Genomic DNA, 16,607 nt, shown 5'->3' on the forward strand with positions numbered 1-16,607 from the left:
GCACCTAAGGTTAGAAAAAGTTCTCAAAACAATGCTCAAATATTACAATACCAAAAGTGGTCCTGCAAATGAACCGCCACAGCTTTTGCAAATAAGCATTATTTCTGTGAAATTACATAGAGAATGGATTTTTGAGGTTTTCCTTCGGCATTATAATGTTCCATCAGTCTTTTCCTTATTGTCATATAAAGTTTGGACGCCCAACGTGGGGCTCGAACCCACGACCCTGAGATTAAGAGTCTCATGCTCTACCGACTGAGCTAGCCGGGCACTGAAGGGTGTTGCCATAGTAGACGGGCGCAACCTATTCTTGCGGGGACCCACATTTCCATGTGCCGTGAGGTTATTGGTTTAACTGTGTTAGCACCTAAGGTTAGAAAAAGTTCTCAAAACAATGCTCAAATATTACAATACCAAAAGTGGTCCTCCACCGCCACAGCTTTTGCAAATAAGCATTATTTCTGTGAAATTACATAGAGATTGGATTTTGAGGTTTTCCTTCGGCATTATAATGTTCCATTAGTCTTTTACTTATTATCATATAAAGTTTGGACGCCCAACGTGGGGCTCGAACCCACGACCCTGAAATTAAGAGTCTCATGCTCTACCGACTGAGCTAGCCGGGCACTGAAGGGTGTTGCCATAGTAGACGGGCGCAACCTATTCTTGCGGGGACCCTTATTTACATGTGCTGTGAAGGTATTGGTTTACCTGTGTTAGCAGCTAGGGTTACAAAAAGTTCTCAAAACAATGCTCAAATATTACAATACCAAAAGTGGTCCTGCAAATGAACCGCCACAGCTTTTGCAAATAAGCATTATTTCTGTGAAATTACATAGAGATTGGATTTTGAGGTTTTCCTTCGGCATTATAATGTTCCATTAGTCTTTTACTTATTATCATATAAAGTTTGGACGCCCAACGTGGGGCTCGAACACACGACCCTGAGATTAAGAGTCTCATGCTCTACCGACTGAGCTAGCCGGGCACTGAAGGGTGTTGCCATAGTAGACGGGCGCAACCTATTCTTGCGGGGACCCACATTTCCATGTGCCGTGAGGTTATTGGTTTACCTGTGTTAGCAGCTAGGGTTAGAAAAAGTTCTCAAAACAATGCTCAAATATTACAATACCAAAAGTGGTCCTGCAAATGAACCGCCACAGCTTTTGCAAATAAGCATTATTTCTGTGAAATTACATAGAGATTGGATTTTGAGGTTTTCCTTCGGCATTATAATGTTCCAGCAGTCTTTTCCTTATTATCATATAAAGTTTGGACGCCCAACGTGGGGCTCGAACCCACGACCCTGAGATTAAGAGTCTCATGCTCTACCGACTGAGCTAGCCGGGCACTGAAGGGTGTTGCCATAGTAGACGGGCGCAACCTATTCTTGCGGGGACCCACATTTCCATGTGCCGTGATGTTATTGGTTTAACTGTGTTAGCACCTAAGGTTAGAAAAAGTTCTCAAAACAATGCTCAAATATTACAATACCAAAAGTGGTCCTCCACCGCCACAGCTTTTGCAAATAAGCATTATTTCTGTGAAATTACATAGAGATTGGATTTTGAGGTTTTCCTTCGGCATTATAATGTTCCATTAGTCTTTTACTTATTATCATATAAAGTTTGGACGCCCAACGTGGGGCTCGAACCCACGACCCTGAGATTAAGAGTCTCATGCTCTACCGACTGAGCTAGCCGGGCACTGAAGGGTGTTGCCATAGTAGACGGGCGCAACCTATTCTTGCGGGGACCCTTATTTACATGTGCTGTGAAGGTATTGGTTTACCTGTGTTAGCAGCTAGGGTTACAAAAAGTTCTCAAAACAATGCTCAAATATTACAATACCAAAAGTGGTCCTGCAAATGAACCGCCACAGCTTTTGCAAATAAGCATTATTTCTGTGAAATTACATAGAGATTGGATTTTGAGGTTTTCCTTCGGCATTATAATGTTCCAGCAGTCTTTTCCTTATTATCATATAAAGTTTGGACGCCCAACGTGGGGCTCGAACCCACGACCCTGAGATTAAGAGTCTCATGCTCTACCGACTGAGCTAGCCGGGCACTGAAGGGTGTTGCCATAGTAGACGGGCGCAACCTATTCTGGCCGTGACCCCCATTTCCATGTGCCGTTAGATTATTGGTTTACCTGTGTTAGCACCTAAGGTTAGAAAAAGTTCTCAAAACAATGCTCAAATATTACAATACCAAAAGTGGTCCTCCACCGCCACAGCTTTTGCAAATAAGCATTATTTCTGTGAAATTACATAGAGATTGGATTTTGAGGTTTTCCTTCGGCATTATAATGTTCCATTAGTCTTTTACTTATTATCATATAAAGTTTGGACGCCCAACGTGGGGCTCGAACCCACGACCCTGAGATTAAGAGTCTCATGCTCTACCGACTGAGCTAGCCGGGCACTGAAGGGTGTTGCCATAGTAGACGGGCGCAACCTATTCTTGCGGGGACCCTTATTTACATGTGCTGTGAAGGTATTGGTTTACCTGTGTTAGCAGCTAGGGTTACAAAAAGTTCTCAAAACAATGCTCAAATATTACAATACCAAAAGTGGTCCTGCAAATGAACCGCCACAGCTTTTGCAAATAAGCATTATTTCTGTGAAATTACATAGAGATTGGATTTTGAGGTTTTCCTTCGGCATTATAATGTTCCAGCAGTCTTTTCCTTATTATCATATAAAGTTTGGACGCCCAACGTGGGGCTCGAACCCACGACCCTGAGATTAAGAGTCTCATGCTCTACCGACTGAGCTAGCCGGGCACTGAAGGGTGTTGCCATAGTAGACGGGCGCAACCTATTCTGGCCGTGACCCCCATTTCCATGTGCCGTTAGGTTATTGGTTTACCTGTGTTAGCACCTAAGGTTAGAAAAAGTTCTCAAAACAATGCTCAAATATTACAATACCAAAAGTGGTCCTCCACCGCCAGAGCTTTTGCAAAAATGCATTATTTCTGTGAAATTACATAGAGATTGGATTTTGAGGTTTTCCTTCGGCATTATAATGTTCCATTAGTCTTTTACTTATTATCATATAAAGTTTGGACACCCAACGTGGGGCTCGAACCCACGACCCTGAGATTAAGAGTCTCATGCTCTACCGACTGAGCTAGCCGGGCACTGAAGGGTGTTGCCATAGTAGACGGGCGCAACCTATTCTTGCGGGGACCCTTATTTACATGTGCTGTGAAGGTATTGGTTTACCTGTGTTAGCAGCTAGGGTTACAAAAAGTTCTCAAAACAATGCTCAAATATTACAATACCAAAAGTGGTCCTGCAAATGAACCGCCACAGCTTTTGCAAATAAGCATTATTTCTGTGAAATTACATAGAGATTGGATTTTGAGGTTTTCCTTCGGCATTATAATGTTCCAGCAGTCTTTTCCTTATTATCATATAAAGTTTGGACGCCCAACGTGGGGCTCGAACCCACGACCCTGAGATTAAGAGTCTCATGCTCTACCGACTGAGCTAGCCGGGCACTGAAGGGTGTTGCCATAGTAGACGGGCGCAACCTATTCTGGCCGTGACCCCCATTTCCATGTGCCGTTAGGTTATTGGTTTACCTGTGTTAGCACCTAAGGTTAGAAAAAGTTCTCAAAACAATGCTCAAATATTACAATACCAAAAGTGGTCCTGCAAATGAACCGCCACAGCTTTTGCAAATAAGCATTATTTCTGTGAAATTACATAGAGATTGGATTTTGAGGTTTTCCTTCGGCATTATAATGTTCCATTAGTCTTTTACTTATTATCATATAAAGTTTGGACGCCCAACGTGGGGCTCGAACACACGACCCTGAGATTAAGAGTCTCATGCTCTACCGACTGAGCTAGCCGGGCACTGAAGGGTGTTGCCATAGTAGACGGGCGCAACCTATTCTGGCCGTGACCCCCATTTCCATGTGCCGTTAGATTATTGGTTTACCTGTGTTAGCACCTAAGGTTAGAAAAAGTTCTCAAAACAATGCTCAAATATTACAATACCAAAAGTGGTCCTCCACCGCCACAGCTTTTGCAAATAAGCATTATTTCTGTGAAATTACATAGAGATTGGATTTTGAGGTTTTCCTTCGGCATTATAATGTTCCATTAGTCTTTTACTTATTATCATATAAAGTTTGGACGCCCAACGTGGGGCTCGAACCCACGACCCTGAGATTAAGAGTCTCATGCTCTACCGACTGAGCTAGCCGGGCACTGAAGGGTGTTGCCATAGTAGACGGGCGCAACCTATTCTTGCGGGGACCCTTATTTACATGTGCTGTGAAGGTATTGGTTTACCTGTGTTAGCAGCTAGGGTTACAAAAAGTTCTCAAAACAATGCTCAAATATTACAATACCAAAAGTGGTCCTGCAAATGAACCGCCACAGCTTTTGCAAATAAGCATTATTTCTGTGAAATTACATAGAGATTGGATTTTGAGGTTTTCCTTCGGCATTATAATGTTCCAGCAGTCTTTTCCTTATTATCATATAAAGTTTGGACGCCCAACGTGGGGCTCGAACCCACGACCCTGAGATTAAGAGTCTCATGCTCTACCGACTGAGCTAGCCGGGCACTGAAGGGTGTTGCCATAGTAGACGGGCGCAACCTATTCTGGCCGTGACCCCCATTTCCATGTGCCGTTAGGTTATTGGTTTACCTGTGTTAGCACCTAAGGTTAGAAAAAGTTCTCAAAACAATGCTCAAATATTACAATACCAAAAGTGGTCCTCCACCGCCACAGCTTTTGCAAATAAGCATTATTTCTGTGAAATTACATAGAGATTGGATTTTGAGGTTTTCCTTCGGCATTATAATGTTCCATTAGTCTTTTACTTATTATCATATAAAGTTTGGACGCCCAACGTGGGGCTCGAACCCACGACCCTGAGATTAAGAGTCTCATGCTCTACCGACTGAGCTAGCCGGGCACTGAAGGGTGTTGCCATAGTAGACGGGCGCAACCTATTCTGGCCGTGACCCCCATTTCCATGTGCCGTTAGATTATTGGTTTACCTGTGTTAGCACCTAAGGTTAGAAAAAGTTCTCAAAACAATGCTCAAATATTACAATACCAAAAGTGGTCCTCCACCGCCACAGCTTTTGCAAATAAGCATTATTTCTGTGAAATTACATAAAGAATGGATTTTTGAGGTTTTCCTTCGGCATTATAATGTTCCATCAGTCTTTTCCTTATTGTCATATAAAGTTTGGACGCCCAACGTGGGGCTCGAACCCACGACCCTGAGATTAAGAGTCTCATGCTCTACCGACTGAGCTAGCCGGGCACTGAAGGGTGTTGCCATAGTAGACGGGCGCAACCTATTCTTGCGGGGACCCACATTTCCATGTGCCGTGAGGTTATTGGTTTAACTGTGTTAGCACCTAAGGTTAGAAAAAGTTCTCAAAACAATGCTCAAATATTACAATACCAAAAGTGGTCCTCCACCGCCACAGCTTTTGCAAATAAGCATTATTTCTGTGAAATTACATAGAGATTGGATTTTGAGGTTTTCCTTCGGCATTATAATGTTCCATTAGTCTTTTACTTATTATCATATAAAGTTTGGACGCCCAACGTGGGGCTCGAACCCACGACCCTGAGATTAAGAGTCTCATGCTCTACCGACTGAGCTAGCCGGGCACTGAAGGGTGTTGCCATAGTAGACGGGCGCAACCTATTCTTGCGGGGACCCTTATTTACATGTGCTGTGAAGGTATTGGTTTACCTGTGTTAGCAGCTAGGGTTACAAAAAGTTCTCAAAACAATGCTCAAATATTACAATACCAAAAGTGGTCCTGCAAATGAACCGCCACAGCTTTTGCAAATAAGCATTATTTCTGTGAAATTACATAGAGATTGGATTTTGAGGTTTTCCTTCGGCATTATAATGTTCCAGCAGTCTTTTCCTTATTATCATATAAAGTTTGGACGCCCAACGTGGGGCTCGAACCCACGACCCTGAGATTAAGAGTCTCATGCTCTACCGACTGAGCTAGCCGGGCACTGAAGGGTGTTGCCATAGTAGACGGGCGCAACCTATTCTGGCCGTGACCCCCATTTCCATGTGCCGTTAGATTATTGGTTTACCTGTGTTAGCACCTAAGGTTAGAAAAAGTTCTCAAAACAATGCTCAAATATTACAATACCAAAAGTGGTCCTCCACCGCCACAGCTTTTGCAAATAAGCATTATTTCTGTGAAATTACATAGAGATTGGATTTTGAGGTTTTCCTTCGGCATTATAATGTTCCATTAGTCTTTTACTTATTATCATATAAAGTTTGGACGCCCAACGTGGGGCTCGAACCCACGACCCTGAGATTAAGAGTCTCATGCTCTACCGACTGAGCTAGCCGGGCACTGAAGGGTGTTGCCATAGTAGACGGGCGCAACCTATTCTTGCGGGGACCCTTATTTACATGTGCTGTGAAGGTATTGGTTTACCTGTGTTAGCAGCTAGGGTTACAAAAAGTTCTCAAAACAATGCTCAAATATTACAATACCAAAAGTGGTCCTGCAAATGAACCGCCACAGCTTTTGCAAATAAGCATTATTTCTGTGAAATTACATAGAGATTGGATTTTGAGGTTTTCCTTCGGCATTATAATGTTCCAGCAGTCTTTTCCTTATTATCATATAAAGTTTGGACGCCCAACGTGGGGCTCGAACCCACGACCCTGAGATTAAGAGTCTCATGCTCTACCGACTGAGCTAGCCGGGCACTGAAGGGTGTTGCCATAGTAGACGGGCGCAACCTATTCTGGCCGTGACCCCCATTTCCATGTGCCGTTAGGTTATTGGTTTACCTGTGTTAGCACCTAAGGTTAAAAAAAGTTCTCTAAACAATGCTCAAATATTACAATACCAAAAGTGGTCCTCCACCGCCACAGCTTTTGCAAATAAGCATTATTTCTGTGAAATTACATAGAGATTGGATTTTGAGGTTTTCCTTCGGCATTATAATGTTCCATTAGTCTTTTACTTATTATCATATAAAGTTTGGACGCCCAACGTGGGGCTCGAACCCACGACCCTGAGATTAAGAGTCTCATGCTCTACCGACTGAGCTAGCCGGGCACTGAAGGGTGTTGCCATAGTAGACGGGCGCAACCTATTCTGGCCGTGACCCCCATTTCCATGTGCCGTTAGATTATTGGTTTACCTGTGTTAGCACCTAAGGTTAGAAAAAGTTCTCAAAACAATGCTCAAATATTACAATACCAAAAGTGGTCCTCCACCGCCACAGCTTTTGCAAATAAGCATTATTTCTGTGAAATTACATAGAGATTGGATTTTGAGGTTTTCCTTCGGCATTATAATGTTCCATTAGTCTTTTACTTATTATCATATAAAGTTTGGACGCCCAACGTGGGGCTCGAACCCACGACCCTGAGATTAAGAGTCTCATGCTCTACCGACTGAGCTAGCCGGGCACTGAAGGGTGTTGCCATAGTAGACGGGCGCAACCTATTCTTGCGGGGACCCTTATTTACATGTGCTGTGAAGGTATTGGTTTACCTGTGTTAGCAGCTAGGGTTACAAAAAGTTCTCAAAACAATGCTCAAATATTACAATACCAAAAGTGGTCCTGCAAATGAACCGCCACAGCTTTTGCAAATAAGCATTATTTCTGTGAAATTACATAGAGATTGGATTTTGAGGTTTTCCTTCGGCATTATAATGTTCCAGCAGTCTTTTCCTTATTATCATATAAAGTTTGGACGCCCAACGTGGGGCTCGAACCCACGACCCTGAGATTAAGAGTCTCATGCTCTACCGACTGAGCTAGCCGGGCACTGAAGGGTGTTGCCATAGTAGACGGGCGCAACCTATTCTGGCCGTGACCCTTATTTACATGTGCTGTGAACGTATTTGTTTACCTGTGTTAGCACCTAAGGTTAGAAAAAGTTCTCAAAACAATGCTCAAATATTACAATACCAAAAGTGGTCCTGCAAATGAACCGCCACAGCTTTTGCAAATAAGCATTATTTCTGTGAAATTACATAGAGAATGGATTTTTGAGGTTTTCCTTCGGCATTATAATGTTCCATCAGTCTTTTCCTTATTGTCATATAAAGTTTGGACGCCCAACGTGGGGCTCGAACCCACGACCCTGAGATTAAGAGTCTCATGCTCTACCGACTGAGCTAGCCGGGCACTGAAGGGTGTTGCCATAGTAGACGGGCGCAACCTATTCTTGCGGGGACCCACATTTCCATGTGCCGTGAGGTTATTGGTTTAACTGTGTTAGCACCTAAGGTTAGAAAAAGTTCTCAAAACAATGCTCAAATATTACAATACCAAAAGTGGTCCTCCACCGCCACAGCTTTTGCAAATAAGCATTATTTCTGTGAAATTACATAGAGATTGGATTTTGAGGTTTTCCTTCGGCATTATAATGTTCCATTAGTCTTTTACTTATTATCATATAAAGTTTGGACGCCCAACGTGGGGCTCGAACCCACGACCCTGAGATTAAGAGTCTCATGCTCTACCGACTGAGCTAGCCGGGCACTGAAGGGTGTTGCCATAGTAGACGGGCGCAACCTATTCTTGCGGGGACCCTTATTTACATGTGCTGTGAAGGTATTGGTTTACCTGTGTTAGCAGCTAGGGTTACAAAAAGTTCTCAAAACAATGCTCAAATATTACAATACCAAAAGTGGTCCTGCAAATGAACCGCCACAGCTTTTGCAAATAAGCATTAGTTCTGTGAAATTACATAGAGATTGGATTTTGAGGTTTTCCTTCGGCATTATAATGTTCCATTAGTCTTTTACTTATTATCATATAAAGTTTGGACGCCCAACGTGGGGCTCGAACCCACGACCCTGAGATTAAGAGTCTCATGCTCTACCGACTGAGCTAGCCGGGCACTGAAGGGTGTTGCCATAGTAGACGGGCGCAACCTATTCTGGCCGTGACCCCCATTTCCATGTGCCGTTAGATTATTGGTTTACCTGTGTTAGCACCTAAGGTTAGAAAAAGTTCTCAAAACAATGCTCAAATATTACAATACCAAAAGTGGTCCTCCACCGCCACAGCTTTTGCAAATAAGCATTATTTCTGTGAAATTACATAGAGATTGGATTTTGAGGTTTTCCTTCGGCATTATAATGTTCCATTAGTCTTTTACTTATTATCATATAAAGTTTGGACGCCCAACGTGGGGCTCGAACCCACGACCCTGAGATTAAGAGTCTCATGCTCTACCGACTGAGCTAGCCGGGCACTGAAGGGTGTTGCCATAGTAGACGGGCGCAACCTATTCTTGCGGGGACCCTTATTTACATGTGCTGTGAAGGTATTGGTTTACCTGTGTTAGCAGCTAGGGTTACAAAAAGTTCTCAAAACAATGCTCAAATATTACAATACCAAAAGTGGTCCTGCAAATGAACCGCCACAGCTTTTGCAAATAAGCATTATTTCTGTGAAATTACATAGAGATTGGATTTTGAGGTTTTCCTTCGGCATTATAATGTTCCAGCAGTCTTTTCCTTATTATCATATAAAGTTTGGACGCCCAACGTGGGGCTCGAACCCACGACCCTGAGATTAAGAGTCTCATGCTCTACCGACTGAGCTAGCCGGGCACTGAAGGGTGTTGCCATAGTAGACGGGCGCAACCTATTCTGGCCGTGACCCCCATTTCCATGTGCCGTTAGGTTATTGGTTTACCTGTGTTAGCACCTAAGGTTAAAAAAAGTTCTCTAAACAATGCTCAAATATTACAATACCAAAAGTGGTCCTCCACCGCCACAGCTTTTGCAAATAAGCATTATTTCTGTGAAATTACATAGAGATTGGATTTTGAGGTTTTCCTTCGGCATTATAATGTTCCATTAGTCTTTTACTTATTATCATATAAAGTTTGGACGCCCAACGTGGGGCTCGAACCCACGACCCTGAGATTAAGAGTCTCATGCTCTACCGACTGAGCTAGCCGGGCACTGAAGGGTGTTGCCATAGTAGACGGGCGCAACCTATTCTGGCCGTGACCCCCATTTCCATGTGCCGTTAGATTATTGGTTTACCTGTGTTAGCACCTAAGGTTAGAAAAAGTTCTCAAAACAATGCTCAAATATTACAATACCAAAAGTGGTCCTCCACCGCCACAGCTTTTGCAAATAAGCATTATTTCTGTGAAATTACATAGAGATTGGATTTTGAGGTTTTCCTTCGGCATTATAATGTTCCATTAGTCTTTTACTTATTATCATATAAAGTTTGGACGCCCAACGTGGGGCTCGAACCCACGACCCTGAGATTAAGAGTCTCATGCTCTACCGACTGAGCTAGCCGGGCACTGAAGGGTGTTGCCATAGTAGACGGGCGCAACCTATTCTTGCGGGGACCCTTATTTACATGTGCTGTGAAGGTATTGGTTTACCTGTGTTAGCAGCTAGGGTTACAAAAAGTTCTCAAAACAATGCTCAAATATTACAATACCAAAAGTGGTCCTGCAAATGAACCGCCACAGCTTTTGCAAATAAGCATTATTTCTGTGAAATTACATAGAGATTGGATTTTGAGGTTTTCCTTCGGCATTATAATGTTCCAGCAGTCTTTTCCTTATTATCATATAAAGTTTGGACGCCCAACGTGGGGCTCGAACCCACGACCCTGAGATTAAGAGTCTCATGCTCTACCGACTGAGCTAGCCGGGCACTGAAGGGTGTTGCCATAGTAGACGGGCGCAACCTATTCTGGCCGTGACCCTTATTTACATGTGCTGTGAACGTATTTGTTTACCTGTGTTAGCACCTAAGGTTAGAAAAAGTTCTCAAAACAATGCTCAAATATTACAATACCAAAAGTGGTCCTGCAAATGAACCGCCACAGCTTTTGCAAATAAGCATTATTTCTGTGAAATTACATAGAGAATGGATTTTTGAGGTTTTCCTTCGGCATTATAATGTTCCATCAGTCTTTTCCTTATTGTCATATAAAGTTTGGACGCCCAACGTGGGGCTCGAACCCACGACCCTGAGATTAAGAGTCTCATGCTCTACCGACTGAGCTAGCCGGGCACTGAAGGGTGTTGCCATAGTAGACGGGCGCAACCTATTCTTGCGGGGACCCACATTTCCATGTGCCGTGAGGTTATTGGTTTAACTGTGTTAGCACCTAAGGTTAGAAAAAGTTCTCAAAACAATGCTCAAATATTACAATACCAAAAGTGGTCCTCCACCGCCACAGCTTTTGCAAATAAGCATTATTTCTGTGAAATTACATAGAGATTGGATTTTGAGGTTTTCCTTCGGCATTATAATGTTCCATTAGTCTTTTACTTATTATCATATAAAGTTTGGACGCCCAACGTGGGGCTCGAACCCACGACCCTGAGATTAAGAGTCTCATGCTCTACCGACTGAGCTAGCCGGGCACTGAAGGGTGTTGCCATAGTAGACGGGCGCAACCTATTCTTGCGGGGACCCTTATTTACATGTGCTGTGAAGGTATTGGTTTACCTGTGTTAGCAGCTAGGGTTACAAAAAGTTCTCAAAACAATGCTCAAATATTACAATACCAAAAGTGGTCCTGCAAATGAACCGCCACAGCTTTTGCAAATAAGCATTATTTCTGTGAAATTACATAGAGATTGGATTTTGAGGTTTTCCTTCGGCATTATAATGTTCCATTAGTCTTTTACTTATTATCATATAAAGTTTGGACGCCCAACGTGGGGCTCGAACCCACGACCCTGAGATTAAGAGTCTCATGCTCTACCGACTGAGCTAGCCGGGCACTGAAGGGTGTTGCCATAGTAGACGGGCGCAACCTATTCTGGCCGTGACCCCCATTTCCATGTGCCGTTAGATTATTGGTTTACCTGTGTTAGCACCTAAGGTTAGAAAAAGTTCTCAAAACAATGCTCAAATATTACAATACCAAAAGTGGTCCTCCACCGCCACAGCTTTTGCAAATAAGCATTATTTCTGTGAAATTACATAGAGATTGGATTTTGAGGTTTTCCTTCGGCATTATAATGTTCCATTAGTCTTTTACTTATTATCATATAAAGTTTGGACGCCCAACGTGGGGCTCGAACCCACGACCCTGAGATTAAGAGTCTCATGCTCTACCGACTGAGCTAGCCGGGCACTGAAGGGTGTTGCCATAGTAGACGGGCGCAACCTATTCTTGCGGGGACCCTTATTTACATGTGCTGTGAAGGTATTGGTTTACCTGTGTTAGCAGCTAGGGTTACAAAAAGTTCTCAAAACAATGCTCAAATATTACAATACCAAAAGTGGTCCTGCAAATGAACCGCCACAGCTTTTGCAAATAAGCATTATTTCTGTGAAATTACATAGAGATTGGATTTTGAGGTTTTCCTTCGGCATTATAATGTTCCAGCAGTCTTTTCCTTATTATCATATAAAGTTTGGACGCCCAACGTGGGGCTCGAACCCACGACCCTGAGATTAAGAGTCTCATGCTCTACCGACTGAGCTAGCCGGGCACTGAAGGGTGTTGCCATAGTAGACGGGCGCAACCTATTCTGGCCGTGACCCTTATTTACATGTGCTGTGAACGTATTTGTTTACCTGTGTTAGCACCTAAGGTTAGAAAAAGTTCTCAAAACAATGCTCAAATATTACAATACCAAAAGTGGTCCTGCAAATGAACCGCCACAGCTTTTGCAAATAAGCATTATTTCTGTGAAATTACATAGAGAATGGATTTTTGAGGTTTTCCTTCGGCATTATAATGTTCCATCAGTCTTTTCCTTATTGTCATATAAAGTTTGGACGCCCAACGTGGGGCTCGAACCCACGACCCTGAGATTAAGAGTCTCATGCTCTACCGACTGAGCTAGCCGGGCACTGAAGGGTGTTGCCATAGTAGACGGGCGCAACCTATTCTTGCGGGGACCCACATTTCCATGTGCCGTGAGGTTATTGGTTTAACTGTGTTAGCACCTAAGGTTAGAAAAAGTTCTCAAAACAATGCTCAAATATTACAATACCAAAAGTGGTCCTCCACCGCCACAGCTTTTGCAAATAAGCATTATTTCTGTGAAATTACATAGAGATTGGATTTTGAGGTTTTCCTTCGGCATTATAATGTTCCATTAGTCTTTTACTTATTATCATATAAAGTTTGGACGCCCAACGTGGGGCTCGAACCCACGACCCTGAAATTAAGAGTCTCATGCTCTACCGACTGAGCTAGCCGGGCACTGAAGGGTGTTGCCATAGTAGACGGGCGCAACCTATTCTTGCGGGGACCCTTATTTACATGTGCTGTGAAGGTATTGGTTTACCTGTGTTAGCAGCTAGGGTTACAAAAAGTTCTCAAAACAATGCTCAAATATTACAATACCAAAAGTGGTCCTGCAAATGAACCGCCACAGCTTTTGCAAATAAGCATTATTTCTGTGAAATTACATAGAGATTGGATTTTGAGGTTTTCCTTCGGCATTATAATGTTCCATTAGTCTTTTACTTATTATCATATAAAGTTTGGACGCCCAACGTGGGGCTCGAACACACGACCCTGAGATTAAGAGTCTCATGCTCTACCGACTGAGCTAGCCGGGCACTGAAGGGTGTTGCCATAGTAGACGGGCGCAACCTATTCTTGCGGGGACCCACATTTCCATGTGCCGTGAGGTTATTGGTTTACCTGTGTTAGCAGCTAGGGTTAGAAAAAGTTCTCAAAACAATGCTCAAATATTACAATACCAAAAGTGGTCCTGCAAATGAACCGCCACAGCTTTTGCAAATAAGCATTATTTCTGTGAAATTACATAGAGATTGGATTTTGAGGTTTTCCTTCGGCATTATAATGTTCCAGCAGTCTTTTCCTTATTATCATATAAAGTTTGGACGCCCAACGTGGGGCTCGAACCCACGACCCTGAGATTAAGAGTCTCATGCTCTACCGACTGAGCTAGCCGGGCACTGAAGGGTGTTGCCATAGTAGACGGGCGCAACCTATTCTTGCGGGGACCCACATTTCCATGTGCCGTGATGTTATTGGTTTAACTGTGTTAGCACCTAAGGTTAGAAAAAGTTCTCAAAACAATGCTCAAATATTACAATACCAAAAGTGGTCCTCCACCGCCACAGCTTTTGCAAATAAGCATTATTTCTGTGAAATTACATAGAGATTGGATTTTGAGGTTTTCCTTCGGCATTATAATGTTCCATTAGTCTTTTACTTATTATCATATAAAGTTTGGACGCCCAACGTGGGGCTCGAACCCACGACCCTGAGATTAAGAGTCTCATGCTCTACCGACTGAGCTAGCCGGGCACTGAAGGGTGTTGCCATAGTAGACGGGCGCAACCTATTCTTGCGGGGACCCTTATTTACATGTGCTGTGAAGGTATTGGTTTACCTGTGTTAGCAGCTAGGGTTACAAAAAGTTCTCAAAACAATGCTCAAATATTACAATACCAAAAGTGGTCCTGCAAATGAACCGCCACAGCTTTTGCAAATAAGCATTATTTCTGTGAAATTACATAGAGATTGGATTTTGAGGTTTTCCTTCGGCATTATAATGTTCCAGCAGTCTTTTCCTTATTATCATATAAAGTTTGGACGCCCAACGTGGGGCTCGAACCCACGACCCTGAGATTAAGAGTCTCATGCTCTACCGACTGAGCTAGCCGGGCACTGAAGGGTGTTGCCATAGTAGACGGGCGCAACCTATTCTGGCCGTGACCCCCATTTCCATGTGCCGTTAGATTATTGGTTTACCTGTGTTAGCACCTAAGGTTAGAAAAAGTTCTCAAAACAATGCTCAAATATTACAATACCAAAAGTGGTCCTCCACCGCCACAGCTTTTGCAAATAAGCATTATTTCTGTGAAATTACATAGAGATTGGATTTTGAGGTTTTCCTTCGGCATTATAATGTTCCATTAGTCTTTTACTTATTATCATATAAAGTTTGGACGCCCAACGTGGGGCTCGAACCCACGACCCTGAGATTAAGAGTCTCATGCTCTACCGACTGAGCTAGCCGGGCACTGAAGGGTGTTGCCATAGTAGACGGGCGCAACCTATTCTTGCGGGGACCCTTATTTACATGTGCTGTGAAGGTATTGGTTTACCTGTGTTAGCAGCTAGGGTTACAAAAAGTTCTCAAAACAATGCTCAAATATTACAATACCAAAAGTGGTCCTGCAAATGAACCGCCACAGCTTTTGCAAATAAGCATTATTTCTGTGAAATTACATAGAGATTGGATTTTGAGGTTTTCCTTCGGCATTATAATGTTCCAGCAGTCTTTTCCTTATTATCATATAAAGTTTGGACGCCCAACGTGGGGCTCGAACCCACGACCCTGAGATTAAGAGTCTCATGCTCTACCGACTGAGCTAGCCGGGCACTGAAGGGTGTTGCCATAGTAGACGGGCGCAACCTATTCTGGCCGTGACCCCCATTTCCATGTGCCGTTAGGTTATTGGTTTACCTGTGTTAGCACCTAAGGTTAGAAAAAGTTCTCAAAACAATGCTCAAATATTACAATACCAAAAGTGGTCCTCCACCGCCAGAGCTTTTGCAAAAATGCATTATTTCTGTGAAATTACATAGAGATTGGATTTTGAGGTTTTCCTTCGGCATTATAATGTTCCATTAGTCTTTTACTTATTATCATATAAAGTTTGGACACCCAACGTGGGGCTCGAACCCACGACCCTGAGATTAAGAGTCTCATGCTCTACCGACTGAGCTAGCCGGGCACTGAAGGGTGTTGCCATAGTAGACGGGCGCAACCTATTCTTGCGGGGACCCTTATTTACATGTGCTGTGAAGGTATTGGTTTACCTGTGTTAGCAGCTAGGGTTACAAAAAGTTCTCAAAACAATGCTCAAATATTACAATACCAAAAGTGGTCCTGCAAATGAACCGCCACAGCTTTTGCAAATAAGCATTATTTCTGTGAAATTACATAGAGATTGGATTTTGAGGTTTTCCTTCGGCATTATAATGTTCCAGCAGTCTTTTCCTTATTATCATATAAAGTTTGGACGCCCAACGTGGGGCTCGAACCCACGACCCTGAGATTAAGAGTCTCATGCTCTACCGACTGAGCTAGCCGGGCACTGAAGGGTGTTGCCATAGTAGACGGGCGCAACCTATTCTGGCCGTGACCCCCATTTCCATGTGCCGTTAGGTTATTGGTTTACCTGTGTTAGCACCTAAGGTTAGAAAAAGTTCTCAAAACAATGCTCAAATATTACAATACCAAAAGTGGTCCTGCAAATGAACCGCCACAGCTTTTGCAAATAAGCATTATTTCTGTGAAATTACATAGAGATTGGATTTTGAGGTTTTCCTTCGGCATTATAATGTTCCATTAGTCTTTTACTTATTATCATATAAAGTTTGGACGCCCAACGTGGGGCTCGAACACACGACCCTGAGATTAAGAGTCTCATGCTCTACCGACTGAGCTAGCCGGGCACTGAAGGGTGTTGCCATAGTAGACGGGCGCAACCTATTCTGGCCGTGACCCCCATTTCCATGTGCCGTTAGATTATTGGTTTACCTGTGTTAGCACCTAAGGTTAGAAAAAGGTCTCAAAACAATGCTCAAATATTACAATACCAAAAGTGGTCCTCCACCGCCACAG

The 16,607-nt window shown here is 43.2% G+C and overlaps 1 protein-coding gene and 38 non-coding genes across 39 annotated transcripts in view; all 39 read right to left on the minus strand.

The window, feature by feature from the left end:
* The window catches only part of slc16a3a (solute carrier family 16 member 3a), a 242,377-nt gene that overhangs the window by 139,591 nt on the left and 86,179 nt on the right, over positions 1-16,607 (minus strand). The window lies entirely within an intron of this gene.
* On the minus strand, positions 198-270 carry trnak-cuu (transfer RNA lysine (anticodon CUU)). The gene has a single exon. It is a non-coding gene; the product is annotated as a tRNA-Lys (tRNA).
* trnak-cuu (transfer RNA lysine (anticodon CUU)) lies at positions 1,278-1,350 on the minus strand. The gene has a single exon. It is a non-coding gene; the product is annotated as a tRNA-Lys (tRNA).
* Positions 1,634-1,706, minus strand: trnak-cuu (transfer RNA lysine (anticodon CUU)). Its single transcript has one exon. It is a non-coding gene; the product is annotated as a tRNA-Lys (tRNA).
* Positions 1,996-2,068, minus strand: trnak-cuu (transfer RNA lysine (anticodon CUU)). The gene has a single exon. It is a non-coding gene; the product is annotated as a tRNA-Lys (tRNA).
* Positions 2,352-2,424, minus strand: trnak-cuu (transfer RNA lysine (anticodon CUU)). The gene has a single exon. It is a non-coding gene; the product is annotated as a tRNA-Lys (tRNA).
* On the minus strand, positions 2,714-2,786 carry trnak-cuu (transfer RNA lysine (anticodon CUU)). The gene has a single exon. It is a non-coding gene; the product is annotated as a tRNA-Lys (tRNA).
* trnak-cuu (transfer RNA lysine (anticodon CUU)) lies at positions 3,432-3,504 on the minus strand. Its single transcript has one exon. It is a non-coding gene; the product is annotated as a tRNA-Lys (tRNA).
* trnak-cuu (transfer RNA lysine (anticodon CUU)) lies at positions 4,150-4,222 on the minus strand. Its single transcript has one exon. It is a non-coding gene; the product is annotated as a tRNA-Lys (tRNA).
* On the minus strand, positions 4,512-4,584 carry trnak-cuu (transfer RNA lysine (anticodon CUU)). The gene has a single exon. It is a non-coding gene; the product is annotated as a tRNA-Lys (tRNA).
* Positions 4,868-4,940, minus strand: trnak-cuu (transfer RNA lysine (anticodon CUU)). The gene has a single exon. It is a non-coding gene; the product is annotated as a tRNA-Lys (tRNA).
* Positions 5,225-5,297, minus strand: trnak-cuu (transfer RNA lysine (anticodon CUU)). Its single transcript has one exon. It is a non-coding gene; the product is annotated as a tRNA-Lys (tRNA).
* trnak-cuu (transfer RNA lysine (anticodon CUU)) lies at positions 5,581-5,653 on the minus strand. Its single transcript has one exon. It is a non-coding gene; the product is annotated as a tRNA-Lys (tRNA).
* Positions 5,943-6,015, minus strand: trnak-cuu (transfer RNA lysine (anticodon CUU)). Its single transcript has one exon. It is a non-coding gene; the product is annotated as a tRNA-Lys (tRNA).
* trnak-cuu (transfer RNA lysine (anticodon CUU)) lies at positions 6,299-6,371 on the minus strand. Its single transcript has one exon. It is a non-coding gene; the product is annotated as a tRNA-Lys (tRNA).
* On the minus strand, positions 6,661-6,733 carry trnak-cuu (transfer RNA lysine (anticodon CUU)). The gene has a single exon. It is a non-coding gene; the product is annotated as a tRNA-Lys (tRNA).
* Positions 7,017-7,089, minus strand: trnak-cuu (transfer RNA lysine (anticodon CUU)). The gene has a single exon. It is a non-coding gene; the product is annotated as a tRNA-Lys (tRNA).
* trnak-cuu (transfer RNA lysine (anticodon CUU)) lies at positions 7,373-7,445 on the minus strand. The gene has a single exon. It is a non-coding gene; the product is annotated as a tRNA-Lys (tRNA).
* Positions 7,735-7,807, minus strand: trnak-cuu (transfer RNA lysine (anticodon CUU)). The gene has a single exon. It is a non-coding gene; the product is annotated as a tRNA-Lys (tRNA).
* Positions 8,098-8,170, minus strand: trnak-cuu (transfer RNA lysine (anticodon CUU)). Its single transcript has one exon. It is a non-coding gene; the product is annotated as a tRNA-Lys (tRNA).
* On the minus strand, positions 8,454-8,526 carry trnak-cuu (transfer RNA lysine (anticodon CUU)). The gene has a single exon. It is a non-coding gene; the product is annotated as a tRNA-Lys (tRNA).
* Positions 8,816-8,888, minus strand: trnak-cuu (transfer RNA lysine (anticodon CUU)). Its single transcript has one exon. It is a non-coding gene; the product is annotated as a tRNA-Lys (tRNA).
* trnak-cuu (transfer RNA lysine (anticodon CUU)) lies at positions 9,172-9,244 on the minus strand. The gene has a single exon. It is a non-coding gene; the product is annotated as a tRNA-Lys (tRNA).
* On the minus strand, positions 9,534-9,606 carry trnak-cuu (transfer RNA lysine (anticodon CUU)). The gene has a single exon. It is a non-coding gene; the product is annotated as a tRNA-Lys (tRNA).
* On the minus strand, positions 9,890-9,962 carry trnak-cuu (transfer RNA lysine (anticodon CUU)). Its single transcript has one exon. It is a non-coding gene; the product is annotated as a tRNA-Lys (tRNA).
* trnak-cuu (transfer RNA lysine (anticodon CUU)) lies at positions 10,246-10,318 on the minus strand. The gene has a single exon. It is a non-coding gene; the product is annotated as a tRNA-Lys (tRNA).
* Positions 10,608-10,680, minus strand: trnak-cuu (transfer RNA lysine (anticodon CUU)). The gene has a single exon. It is a non-coding gene; the product is annotated as a tRNA-Lys (tRNA).
* trnak-cuu (transfer RNA lysine (anticodon CUU)) lies at positions 10,971-11,043 on the minus strand. Its single transcript has one exon. It is a non-coding gene; the product is annotated as a tRNA-Lys (tRNA).
* On the minus strand, positions 11,327-11,399 carry trnak-cuu (transfer RNA lysine (anticodon CUU)). Its single transcript has one exon. It is a non-coding gene; the product is annotated as a tRNA-Lys (tRNA).
* trnak-cuu (transfer RNA lysine (anticodon CUU)) lies at positions 11,689-11,761 on the minus strand. The gene has a single exon. It is a non-coding gene; the product is annotated as a tRNA-Lys (tRNA).
* On the minus strand, positions 12,045-12,117 carry trnak-cuu (transfer RNA lysine (anticodon CUU)). The gene has a single exon. It is a non-coding gene; the product is annotated as a tRNA-Lys (tRNA).
* Positions 12,407-12,479, minus strand: trnak-cuu (transfer RNA lysine (anticodon CUU)). Its single transcript has one exon. It is a non-coding gene; the product is annotated as a tRNA-Lys (tRNA).
* On the minus strand, positions 12,770-12,842 carry trnak-cuu (transfer RNA lysine (anticodon CUU)). Its single transcript has one exon. It is a non-coding gene; the product is annotated as a tRNA-Lys (tRNA).
* trnak-cuu (transfer RNA lysine (anticodon CUU)) lies at positions 13,850-13,922 on the minus strand. The gene has a single exon. It is a non-coding gene; the product is annotated as a tRNA-Lys (tRNA).
* On the minus strand, positions 14,206-14,278 carry trnak-cuu (transfer RNA lysine (anticodon CUU)). Its single transcript has one exon. It is a non-coding gene; the product is annotated as a tRNA-Lys (tRNA).
* On the minus strand, positions 14,568-14,640 carry trnak-cuu (transfer RNA lysine (anticodon CUU)). The gene has a single exon. It is a non-coding gene; the product is annotated as a tRNA-Lys (tRNA).
* On the minus strand, positions 14,924-14,996 carry trnak-cuu (transfer RNA lysine (anticodon CUU)). The gene has a single exon. It is a non-coding gene; the product is annotated as a tRNA-Lys (tRNA).
* Positions 15,286-15,358, minus strand: trnak-cuu (transfer RNA lysine (anticodon CUU)). The gene has a single exon. It is a non-coding gene; the product is annotated as a tRNA-Lys (tRNA).
* On the minus strand, positions 16,004-16,076 carry trnak-cuu (transfer RNA lysine (anticodon CUU)). Its single transcript has one exon. It is a non-coding gene; the product is annotated as a tRNA-Lys (tRNA).

This window comes from Pungitius pungitius, chromosome 12 (assembly GCF_949316345.1).
Source record: "Pungitius pungitius chromosome 12, fPunPun2.1, whole genome shotgun sequence".
Taxonomy (NCBI): domain Eukaryota; kingdom Metazoa; phylum Chordata; class Actinopteri; order Perciformes; family Gasterosteidae; genus Pungitius; species Pungitius pungitius.